The following is a 13,587-nucleotide window of genomic DNA, read 5'->3' as shown; positions in this document are numbered from 1 at the left end:
ATATTGGCCATAAGGCAGGTTTTCTCTGAGAGGACGGGGATGGAAACTCTCGTACCTCAGTAGATTGTTCTTGGCAGTGGGCTTAAAATGTGTTTTGGTTGTTAGTTCCTGCCCCTCTTTCTTAATTTCTATGTCCAGAAAGACCATCCTGAACAATGTACAAGTAGACGATGAAACCATCCTACTCAGTTTTGACATTGAGAGCCTTTATACGAGTATTCCTCAAGATGCCACCCTGGATGTCCTTAGGAGCATTCTGGAAAATAACAGTTGGGAACATCAAACACCAAAGGCGTTCATCCTACAATGTGCCATGCTCGCACTCAAAAGGAACTATTTTGAGTACGAAGGCTCCCTGTACCTCCAAATCGGTGGGACGTCTATGGGCAGTGTCTTTGCTCCTAGTATAGCCGGGCTATATGTCCATAACTTTGAGGAAAGGCACATCCTTACACAAGAGAACCCCTACAGAGATCACATCAAGTTTTGGCGTCGTTATATCGACGACGTCATGGTAATCTGGCAAGGACCTGAGGAATCACTCAGAGAGTTTACCATCTGGATTAATACTCGAGATCCACACCTCAAGTTCACTCACACGTTTGACAAACGACAGATGGTCTTTCTGGACATAGAAATTAAGAAAGAGGGGCAGGAACTAACAACCAAAACACATTTTAAGCCCACTGCCAAGAACAATCTACTGAGGTACGAGAGTTTCCATCCCCGTCCTCTCAGAGAAAACCTGCCTTATGGCCAATATCTGAGACTACGGCGAAATTGCAGCAAACTATCAGATTATAAACTTCAAGCTAAAGACCTCACGTGCAAACTGAAACAACGTGGGTATCCAAACAGAGTAATTGAGAAGTGCCAAAAAAGAGCAAGGAATCAGCCTCGTGATTCTCTACTTGAAGAAAACATGTCCCGGAATGATTCTATTCCCCTCACTTGTGTTACAACGTACAATTCCGTTTCAAACAATGTGAGCAAGAGCATCAAAAAACATTGGCAGATCCTCAGCACAGGCGCATTGAAATGGGACAAACCCCTCTTCTCTTATAAAAAAGCACCAAGTCTAAAAGACAGCCTTGTCAACACAAGACCAAAGAATGCAACGATCATCTCAAACCCTAGCATTACAGAAATGTGGAACTTGCCACCAATTGTTGGGCACTACAAATGTGGGGAGTGCAGTGTGTGCCATCTGACAGAGAACACTAAAACACTGAATCTTGAAGAAGGCAGAGTGTGGGAACAACGTAAACACACGAATTGTAATAGCACCAACGTTGTGTACATGATCACATGCATCTGCGGAAAGAACTACGTTGGTATGACGACTAGAAAGGTCAAACAACGTATCTGCGAGCATCGTAGCACAATACGCTGCAGAAAAAATGCCACCAAGTTGACTGACCATTTCCTTGATACTAATCACACTCCTAATGACATGAGGTGGACTGTCATTGAGCAGATTCCAAATGGACCCAACTCTCACAAGATCCTATATGAGAAAGAACAACGTTGGGTGTACCGACTTTCCACTCATATCACGGGCCTGAATGATAATGTCCCATGGGCCTCAATACTGTAAGCCTACTCTTTGAGTAATATTCAGCCTACTCCTAACCATTCAATGAGTTGTCCTTAAACATGACTGTAGCACTCTTGTAATTTATCAAGTCATGGTTCGTTCTGGTTATTATGACCACGCCTAAATCATAACTCTGGTAATATACACCCCAGTTCTATCTCAGACCCCCCCTTTGATATGGCTATCTAGGATGCGATCACCAATATTTCACCAGCCTTTCAGGTCTTTGTATATATTATCTGATATACTCCTTATGACCTCCTAAGTATTTTACAATTTTGTAGTTTGAAATATTGTACCTCCGAGCCTGGGCTTTACCCTACTACCCTACACGAGATTCGATCTCTGACATTCCCTGCTGCCATTTGAGGCTATGCGGCCACCGTCCGTGCATCCCTGTCGGCCTTCCGCCCACGTGACTGCGGCTCAACCACGCCCATCACGGAAGCGCCGACACTCTATTTCACTCGCGCCTTCACCCAGCCCAGTACTAGCGGGGCGGTGCAGGCAGTAGGTTACAAACTGAATACCTCGGCAACTAACTGTAAGTAAAAGTACCCGTTTCACTGCGGGCGTGTCTTTTTTCAACAAGCGCCAAAAACGAACGCGCCCAGGACACGAGTTGGATGATATTCCTTACCCGCATTTATTTACCTTTTAAAATACCACTCTCTTTCAGAATACGTTTTAAAGAGGGTAACCTCCCCCGTCCCATGAAGTCCCTGAACACTCCATTGAGAGTGAGCCTTGGTTATATATACTTTCTGTCTGTCGTGTGTCTTTGTTGTGTGTGTCTCACTTTGTGTTGTACAGTTTCTCTTTGACAATGCATGCACGATCGAATTGGATATAGTCTCGCACCAAACTAGTCGGTATGCGAGGATGTAACACGCGGTGACCATTTTATGAACCACGTGTGAGTTGTGAATAGAGAAAATTACGATATTCCCTCTGTGTGAAAGTTGTGGGTAATCTACACTGTCCCACATTTCGCACCTGCACTTCCCTCCTCTAGAAGTATGCTGGAGTAGAGCCCAACACTGGTAACGCTAGAAGTTTTGATGTTACCACTGAATTCACCATGTAACTGGGTGTGACAGCATGCTGACACAACGTTGAAGCACTGCACTACGTTACAGGCTTGTAAATATGTTCAATACTTTGACAACTGTCGGTATTTTCTTTTACAGGTTTTTTGATTTTTTAGCTCACCCATTGTGGAGCGAGCTTACACCACGGGCGCATTTTCGCCATCCAGTGGTCCCATGTGGTAGGATTGGGTGCGTCTTTTAGGGGACGCAGACCGTCCACCACGTGGTTGTATGGTCCTGACGAAAACCTGGTTAACCTTAACCATTAAGGTTGAAACATGTAGACCTAGACCCAACACTTAGACCCTATTAATTATAGAGATACACGGGTTCATTGTTGCCCTATTTTATCTCGCCACTATTTTTATTATTGTCCAGTTGCTTGCCAATAAAAATTCTTTATTTTACAAGTTCAAACCAGGACAATTTTTAACTCACTGATTTTTTTCATTTTTCACACACCACCACTCACAAACCTGCTCCACTGTAATCAGGTGTTGAAGCACACCCTGATGACGCTAGGTCATTAGGGTGGACCCCGATGATGAAGCATGTCATCACTAGGTGATGAGTGAGGGGTTTTTAAGAAAAAGAGTTTTCCTCCATTTTGTGAAAACCATCCACCAACACAGTGACTTGTGAATTCCCACTGGTGGTACTCCTTCAATTGGGGAATAACCTTTCCTAGTCTGACTGCCAGGATTTTGGCTACAATATGACATTCTACATGAATCAACTAGATCGGGCGGTACTTAATACATTTCAGGGTGCCTTTATCCTCTTTGGGAATGAGAGCGAGTGCTGCCTTATTGTGAGAATCACTTGTGTACAGAGGGGGCAGTGTTGCCTTTCCTGTATCGTAACATTCTCGAGGGAAGCCATCCTCACCTGGGGATTTACAGGTGGATAGGGATGATATGGCCTCCACCACTTTCTTCTCTGTAATATTACCCTACCCACAAGATACACCCGTCCATTAGCCACGAAGAAAGGTAGGCAAAGTGGTAAAAGGATATCATTTAACTTTGGCTGCAGAGGTGATAAATCGATGAGTAAAACTCTGAAAACTGGTTCACTATATCTAGGGGGTTCTAAGGGGGGCACCCCTGCCTGCGATATCTTGAGATATTGGTCTGCTAATTGGACAATGATGTCTCCATCCTCTACCAGGAAGTTGGACCAGAGAGGACAAAACTTCCTTGGACTGAGCACAGAGGCTCTGACACAGGAAAACAAAGGCAAATGTGATATAAATATTGGGGCCCTGACCCCAGGACTTTAGAACTCTTTTGGACTCAGAAACCTGCCAAAAAAAAGAGCTGGAGAAGTTGTGAGGAGGAACTATGTGTGCTTTACTGTGTTGACCTCCAGTTATTGCTTCTGTGTTGGGCAAAGGAAGAACTGGACTGAACTTTCTGCAACTTCTTTGTTTGAGTTTCTCCAAGAGTTTGAGTTGGAGCTTGCCTCCTGTTCAAGAAGTCCCAGGAACCGCAAAGACTTGGCCTTCCTCTGGGTACCGTCTCTGGGACCACGTGTCTGTGTTGCCAGAGAGGGAAACCGCAGTCTCCCACCACCACCAAGACTGACATTGGTTCCATTACCTGAAGGGACCACAGAGAGCATTGCTGCACTGTGCACCACAACCCTGGTCTCACCGACGAGGACGGCTAGAGCTGCCACTTTTACAGCGGGCTGTGGGCACTGCACTTTGCACTGCCTCACTTCACTCTGCAACTCTGATCTCACCAAGGATGCTGTTGTCATCTGACATTGCTGCTGTGGTCTGCACCGTGGTCTGGGGGCACCGTTTGTAAGCTACATTAAGCACTGCCACGTCTCATCCCCATCGATGGCTGTTTAATACACTGCTGCATTTTGCACTGTGAACTACGACACGCACTGCCCACTTTACAGCGCAGCTCTGGTCTCACCAGAACCACTGGATGACTGCCACTGAACCACTGCCTGTCCACTGCGGGCACCGCAATCCACACCACTCCACTACACACCACAGCCTTGCCGACTGCCGCCATTTGCCTGCAACGCCATGGTCAGCCAGAACAAAAGGTACTGTTTAGAATTATTCTGACCCTGATACCAGTCTGCACCAACGCAGTCAACCGAAACTGTTGGATTTGGTTGTTTTCAGAACCACGATAGCACCGGACAGAACTACTGACATCAAGGAACTGCAGTTTTAAGGTTATTCTTGCAAAATGCATATTTTTAGTATTGTATTATTTATCATTTTGGTCTTGTTTTACACAGATACATACTGGATATTTTTATAAACTGGTATGATGTGTTTTCACTGTATTACTGTATGTTATGTGCACATGCTTTACACACTGCTTCTGAGATCAGCCTGACTGCTTATGCCATGCTACCAAGGGGGTGAGCAGGGGTTATTCCAGTAGTGCATCACCCTTATCCTGACTAGGAGGAAGGTTACCTAATTGGACAGTGTAACAACCTGCCAACTTCTAACATTATTTGTCTTGGGTATGCAACTGTATGGTAAGCAAATATCCCACCGTTTTCTACCTCTCACAGTGGTGTTGCATGAGTTTCTGGAGCCTAGTTCCTACTTTCAAGCTAAGTGGTTTGTTAGGTCATATTGAACTTTTAATAGTCTGCATTACAGTCATTGTTTCCTTTAAGGTGCACGCCCAAGTCCGCAATGCTGTGGGTGTGCGGCGCAACACACATCCCCAAAGAACCCTCACCTCACCACTTTTAAAAGGCGAGCAGCGCAAAAAACTGCAATTTCCAGATTGCAGAGGTGGCAGCCTGTGGGAACAAGGAGGGAGCACTTGCCTAATGTCTGGGCTGCAGGGTGATTTATTGCTAGGTGTGACATTATATATAAAGCAATAGTGGCCAGAAAGAGCGAATCATTCTATTTCTTAGTATTTGTTTCACATTTCACTACCCAGTAACAGCTTTCAAATCAACCAACCAATACACACTATTAGAGGTCTAATATGAGTTATTGACATTAAAATACATTCAAAAAGTGAGATTTGCAATAGATAGAAGGTTGTAGGCTCGCGCTCTATTGTCAACAGTAATGAATAGAACTTATTAGGGCTGCTACTAGGGATAATAATGACGTCTATCAATCGTCATAAATGATGTAGTAAAACCACATTAACAAATTGCATCCTATGTATCCCGACCAAAATCAAATTATATACAAAACAACTGTCAAATAAGACATCATGTTCCAAATTAGGTGTCAATCTTCTTCTTTAATTATTTAAATAATTTTAATTTTGGTTTTTGCTCAGTTTCTTTTGAGTCTTTCTTTGCACTTCTTGTCTTCTTTTTTCAAATTAAACAAAAACTTTTTTTTGGTAACTTTTGGTTTATTCGAATATGGTGTATTCACATTGGGTGTGTTGATTGAATCTGTTACCTTGACACATAGGTGAAATCTATATTTGAATGCTCCTGTCTTTTGAGGTTACATGTTTGTCACGGGGCTGAGAACAAAACTTGTCTCTTCTGAATTGCTTTTTTAAATATGTTTTATATGACATATTTAGTTTGTAACTGTTGTTTTTGTTATACATTCTAGCCCTGATGAAGTCTAAATGCCTAAACTGCTATAATTAGCCGAAACACGTGTTGGCTAGCAATCAAAGAGATGCTGTAACGAACATTAAAGAAGAAGATTGACACCTAATTTGAAACATGATGTCTTATTTGACAGTTGTTTTGTATATAATTTGATTTTGCTCGGGATACATTGCATACAAAGTGAGATTTGTTTCCAATCCCAGAGTGTCCCAAATACGCTTACAAGTGGAAGCACAAACCATTTGTCTCCGAGCCATGGAGTTTCTATCATCAGCACTTCTCCTCCCTTTTCCACAAGAGCAGTTCAAGCAAGAATGGCAAAATATTCCAGTATGCACATGTTTCCTACATAATTATAGCTTTGACATATTTGCCATATAATACGTCATCTGCTACATAATCTGATGATTTTAAGTAATACATTGTTTGTAGCTCAAACGGATCAAACGTTACTAAAAAATACTACTTGTGTTTCTGTGAAGCGGATGGCCCTTTGCAAAAGTTGACTGATCACCTTTCTCACTGCTGCATTTGTATGTTACACTGGTACTAGTAAGGCAAAATCTTTGCAGATACTACATTATGCTGCAGCCTTTTTTTGCTTCTTAATTTAGTTAACACTGCAGCATATTGTTGTCCTCTATTTCGGCATAATACCAGTGGGTCCAAAGCAGGCAGCACGTGTTAAAAGTGCTTGTGCATGAAGCAGAGAGACCTTGAATTTTGTGAACTTAGTTTGGTGTGTGTGCAAATCCTGCATTGCCGAGTTACAGAAACTATTGTTGAAACAAGGCCAACGGATTAACCAATGGGTGAGGCGGCCTTCCCTCAAGGGCAGGGCCGGCTTTAGCGATGGTGGAGCCCTGTGCAACAGTGTTTGTTGGTGGCCCTCATTGACTCCCTCTACCACTGATTCCCTCACTATCACCCTTAAGCAGTGCCCCTGAAGTTTCAATTGCCATGCCCTGGATCAGATTCATTTAACTTGATTTATAGCACCACTGATACCAGTGTAGGGTGTCAGAGCACTGTACATCACCCTCATTACACAGAGACAATCATATGTGTGTAAATCTCTATATAAGACAAAGGACTACAAGGTGTAGGAGTCTCATGACATCCATACAAGTAGGCAGTGTAGTTTAATAGTGATTGGTCTGGAGAAACCCAAACTCTGAATTTAGAACATAAAACCATGATTGGGGGTTCTCTTTCATAATCAGAATTGATTTCTATTCAAATGAACACCTTTTGCAACATTAGGCTAATCAGATGGTTAATAGCTCACGGTTCTATGTTAGGCTTTTGACTTATAAACTGCAAGTAACAAAAGAATCTTACTGATGAAAGCAGCAATCCACTGACCTATTTACATGCGCACTTTGTGATCTGGATGGTACATGTTCCTTGCATCAGGCAAATAAGCCCTATGTGCTACCTTTCCATGAGCCAAAACTTCCACTTGTCAAAACTCTGTCTCTCTAGGCAGAACATTAATCACCAGAGTTATCATGACCCTTTTATTGTTGCCTACAATTGCTAGAGGCCAGGAAAGAGTCAGCAAGTGCTTTTAGAAACTTAATATACTTGCAAGCTTGATACCCCACCCGAAGTCAGATCCGGTGTGATCGCACCGCCCTAGAGCCACCCTCTTCAAGGGTCCTGTGACATCAGTAACAGAGTCACTGTCCCGCTAGGGTGTGCTTCAGTATGGATTGTGATTGTCAGGCATCTAAGGTTAACCCACACTTGCCACCGCTAGGGTCCACCTGCTGGTACTAAGACACCAGGGCTTCCAAGGTCTAGAGGGGTCTTCTAAGATCAAGCAAGGACAAGTTGTCCCTCTGGAGAGTGGTCCAGTGTACTGGTCATGAAGGCTGAAACTAGTTCCCCTGTTTCAATTTCGGCAGCTCTGACCATAGTACCACATCCTCTCCTCCACTGAACACCATACTGCCCCCCTGGGAGAAACTTACACTGCCTTCAGCTACAACACAATTGTGCCCCGATATAAACACCTAGATGCGACTCAATTCAAACTATGCATTAGACAAGAGTAATATGCTGGAAAAAGCAAACACTCATAGGTAATGTAAGTTTAAGTAAAGCAAGTAAAATGTAAGCAGGAACAACATGGTTACCTTAATGCTTTTACACTCATTATTCAAAAATCAGTGAGTGCTTTTGCAAGGGGAAGAGCAGAAGTGGACACTGTCCTTGTCTACTCTGGGCAAGAAGGAAGAGACAGAGTCATTTTCCTTCTCTAACCACCCCACCCCGAAATGCCATGAATGCTGAGCCTTATCTGTGGGCCTTGGCTATTTCTGCCTTCCCAGGACATGCGTTTAAAAAAAAACAGAAGGATAGCGGAATGTATTAAATTAAAGTATGGACCCACCATGCCCTCCCAATCCCACCCACTTTGACAATTGTACGTGTGGTGCTTTTAAGAAACAAGAAGACTACTTCAAGGTTTAATGATCGTCTTGCTACTAGAATGGCTGAGCTACAGTGCATGAGGTGATTCAACATGATTGGACAGAGGCACTACAAAAAAATATAGGTGCTTGGAGTTGGAAAAGAAAGGGAATCCTATGGACATACGATGTACGGCAGTTAGGGGAGAAAACCCGGCAGAGCTGCGTGTTCATTCAATTGCTGAAAGATGTTTAATTCACTTCTCTTTGCAGCTTGCAGATTATTCTAATGAAAGCTCCACTCTTTACTCTTGGGATCCTGAATCAAGTACCAATCCTTTTCCCTGAAAACCTAATTCTTCAACCCTGAAATGATGTGCCCTCAGCAGCAGCTACCAAGTGACAAGGCAGTAAGACTGCTGCACCCCATCTTTGGGGAGAAGGTTGTAACTGAGGTAAGGGTTGGTTAGCGACCTGAAATTCAAGCAGTCCACTTTCCAAGAAAGAAATTGCCTTGGTGGGAGGTAAAGCAAGGTTCATTGATGGTGACACTAGTTAAATGACAATGATTCAAAGGTGTGGCAATGCAGATTATTTTCAAAACAAAGGGGCATATTACCAACAAGTAGCACTATTTATCGCTAAATAGGCTTAGCGACGATTTTTTTATCGCTGAGCATCGCCGGAATGTATCGCTGAGATAACGTGCTATTAGCAACGTTTATCTCGAAAGCGATAAATTTTCCGGCGATAGTGGCGAAATGCATGAATATTGCTGAGATATTCACACAATAAGGGCGAAATGCTCTTAGCCATGTTATCCACCTCCCATTGGATAACATGGCTAAGAACTGGTCTGGGCAGGTGTTAGTATTTGGAGATATTTGCGCTTAGCGCGAATATTTCCATCGCTACGCTTGCCTTGCTAATAGGTGATAGCGATGTTAGCGACTGTTTTCAGTCGCTAACAGTTTGGGGACACCCACTTTGCATGTCATTAGCGATAAATATCGCTAACATGCAAAGCGGACCACAAACCGCTCGCTATCACTTAAAACCTTTCTCTAACTGCTGTTAGCAACAGCCTGCTAATAGGGCGATAGAATTATCGCCGCTTATCGGCCGAAAACGGCCGCTAAAGCGGAGAAAATTCCATATCGCCACCCTTGATAATATGCCCCCAAGTGTTTTGAAGTATATAAGAGAATATTGCTTTAAACCGAGATCATACAAAAATATTGATTATAGGTTTGTTTTTTAAAATGCCTCTTACCTCTGCCAGTCCCTCTTAAACACTTGCGTGCTGCTCTGACAACAATCAAGTCCCGGGATTAAGTGCCAAGACCAATACTGTGCCTAAGGTTCCTAAAAGTACACATGTCCAGAGGGCACGGCAGGGGCTGAGAAGTTGACGGTTTTGTCAACAATCTCTGTCCAGGCTGATGCAGGGCTTTGGAGTGAATGGGCCCAGCAGTCTGTAAAACTATAACATCCTGTGTAAGAGGCTCAGTTAATGTGACTTATTCGCTGGTGTCTGCGGCAAGGAAAATCAAAGCTACTGCCCGCCAGTGTGTCCAATCTTCAAAGCATATGTGTGCTTCTGGTCACCAAAAGGGTGGTGTTATTGTGGGAAACAGCAGGCAAGACCAGCCCCATGGATCACACACGTGATGGCTGGTACCCCCAGAGTAGACTCACAGGAAGGCTGGTTGTGACACAGCTTTTTGATCTGTTAAACTCTGGCCTGCCTGATCAGCGCTGTTCATGAACAAGCTATCTCTGAAACATGGCATTTTAAATTTGAAGGTGCAGTTGCCTGCTCGTATATGTTAGACAGTTTTAGCGTGCTGGTGCTGCCTCATTGGCAGTGAGCCTCAAATGCAGTATTGTCAGAGTAGCGCTAGAATGAGTGACAAATGCATTTTAATGCGGTGATGTGAACACCACCATTAAAATGCATTTGATGCAGCCCTACCCTAACCCAGCCCTGAAACTCCGAAAAATAACATTGTAATAACTAAGTTATTATAATTGTATTTTTCCTGCTCAAAGAGAGCATTTGCTAAAGTTTTTATGTTAATCGCAGCGCCCGTCATGAGCTGCAAGTAACATGAAAACTTTAACAAATGCAAACAATCACCCCGCAGCCCAACTCCATTAAGAAAAGAAATGCAGCAACATAGCTGCAATGGTTTCAAATTGCTATGTGGAGGGTTTCAAACCTCCCTTAACACTGTTCACATGGATCTGTATGTGAGAAAATACACTGTATATTCATGTTTTTAAGCAAATGTTTGGAGTGATATTTGGCGCTTGTTAGAACCGGGATTCCCTAGTTGGCTGAGGTAGGTACCGTAGGCCAAGTAGGGACCCTCGCTTCCACGTCAGGGAAAGGAAGGACACCTTCTCAGATAACCCCGATCATCCCATTGCAGCTCGGCACAAGCGGCCAGGCTTATCTTCAAGGCAAATGTGTAAAGTATTTGCAACCACGCTCCCAGTGACCCAATGGTGACACCACAAAAGGACTCCACATGAGTTTCATATAAAAAGAAGTATAAGCTGACATAAAAAGATATACGATGAAACCACACGATAAAAATCCAACATATGCGTATTTGTAATTTACCTTCTGACCAGTTATTAGGTCAGCCACCTCTAGTACATTCTGGCGGTAATAATGAGCAATTCTAGGTGGTCCTATGCAGTCCTAATGCATGGCTATGCAGTTTGTAAGCAAGAACTGGGCACTTTGCAATGTAAAAATAATGCAGTGATGCAAATGAATACATTGCATAATACAACAATCAGGCAGTTGGTTATGCAGAAATAATGCAATGCGTAATGCAACACTCAGGTAGTTCATTCTGCAAAGGAATGCAATGCTTAAAACAACAATCAGGCAGTTTGTAAAGCAGCATTATTGCAATGCGTAATATACACCAGCACCGATCAAGGTGCTTCAGATGGTCTCTCCACCCCTCGTACTGACTCGCGGTCAGCTTCGGTCAACATATGACCCCAACACGGATCTGGTGTAAACCACAGTGCAGCTCCACGCTCCGGCCCCGGTACTGCCACTGCTTGGCATGTACAGGCCGCGATACGAGCTGGAACAGAGGCTCGCGCTGTCAGAAGGGGTGCATCTCTCACTGAGCCAGCACCCCGCCCAAGGCGCCAACACATGTTACCAGGGGGGTGCGACCTCACTCTCTTCTCCGCCTCTTGCAACTTGGGCCTCCGATGCAACTTGGTTGATTACGAGTCGATGATGATAATGGAGATCTCAGGCTGCAACAGCGCACACGCACACAGCGTCGCTGAGAGACCCTTGAGCATCAGGTGTGCACTGTCACAGGGCAATCCTCAAGAAGGTCTCAGGCTGCACAAAGCACATGCACACAGCATCGCTGAGACTCCCTTGAGCCTCTGATGCGCACGGTCACAGGGCAATCCTCAGAAAAGTCTCAGGCTGCATGAAGCACACGCACACAGCGTTGCTGAGACTCACTTAGACTCCTGGCACCCCCAATCACTGGGCAATTCTTCCGAGAGTCTCAGGCTGCAAAAAGCAAACGCACAAAGCTTTGCTGAGACACGCTTGAACTTCTGGTGCCCATGAACACAGGGCAAATATTTTGAGGGTCTCAGGCTGCAAAAAGTTTACGCACACAGCGTCGCTGAGACACTTTTAGAAACTTTGGTGTTCCTGAGTTTCCACAACAGGGAGCCAGCTCATCTCAGGCCCATGTGGGTACATTACTTCCGGACACAGCACAGCAAAGTCCTTTCAAGCAGGAGGACACAGCACACAGCAAAGTCCCTTTAGCCTCTTCCTTGGTTAAAACAGCAAACTGCAGGCCAGTCCCAGAACACACAGCAAGGTTAAGTCATTTCCTTCAGTCTCTTCAGTGGTATCTTCCTTGGCAGAGGTTCCTCTTAACCACAAAGTAGATTCAATCCTTTTCAGTCTTGAACAATCCAATTGCAATTCCCATTCCAATATTCAGGGATTTAAGCTCTCATAGTTATACCCCTAAATGTCTTTGAAGTCTTTGTGTTTAGGGGGGCAATGGTGCCTGTCCAAACCAGTTCTGGGTGTCTCCCTGCCAGTGACACCTTTTTCCTTTGATAGTTGGGGTCTGGATCCTTAATCACTCAGCAGGGTATGGAGCCATTGTTTTATGGCTGCAGCCCAGGCCTCTTCACTTCTAGGGGCCACTCCTCCCCCCTACACTCCAGATGCAGGTTAGCCTGTTTCTGTCTCACCTGCTCCCCTGGGTCAAAACATTCCCCAGATGCTATCACTTTAAGATCCAGACAGTCAATCCACACACAGAAATGTTATAGCACAAAAACCCAGCCACTTCTAAAATAGTGGTTCCTAAACACACAATGCAAAAACCACCTTCACAAAAAGATATGTTATTGAATTGTGAGTTCAGGCATACTAAACTTCACCTCTCCATCTTATACCTTTGGGAAGATAGGCTGGAAACATATTACACAGCCTCCCCCTCCTATCCTATGGGCAAGATGGCCTTTCAACAGTGAAAAAAGAAATGGAGATCATTCCACTGTCAGGACATGGTACACACCTCAGTAGAAGTCCTACCTTTCACATGCACTGGACCCTGCCCAGGCGGGTACCTTGGACCTACCATAGGGGTATCTGATGTGCATAGAAAGGGAAGGGTAAGACCTGGCAAGTGGGTGCACTTGTCAGGACAACATGGCAGTTTAACAAACTGCACGCAGGCACTGCAGTGGCAGGCCTGAGTTCTCTTTTTAAGGCTACTTGTGTGGGTGGCACAATTAGGGCTGCAGGCACACTAGTAGCATTTGCATTACCAGTCCAGGCACACATAGTGCACTTTACTAGGGACCTTACTAGTAAGGC

General features: G+C 44.3%; 1 protein-coding gene across 1 annotated transcript in view; it reads left to right on the top strand.

The window, feature by feature from the left end:
- The window catches only part of LOC144805575 (phospholipase A2 inhibitor and Ly6/PLAUR domain-containing protein-like), a 68,451-nt gene that overhangs the window by 38,950 nt on the left and 15,914 nt on the right, over window positions 1-13,587 (top strand). The gene's annotated exons all lie outside the window — the stretch shown is intronic.

This window comes from Lissotriton helveticus, assembly GCF_964261635.1.
Source record: "Lissotriton helveticus chromosome 1_1 unlocalized genomic scaffold, aLisHel1.1 SUPER_1_unloc_15, whole genome shotgun sequence".
In the NCBI taxonomy this organism is placed as follows: Eukaryota; Metazoa; Chordata; class Amphibia; order Caudata; family Salamandridae; genus Lissotriton; species Lissotriton helveticus.
This window is presented reverse-complemented; position numbering and strand designations above follow the sequence as displayed.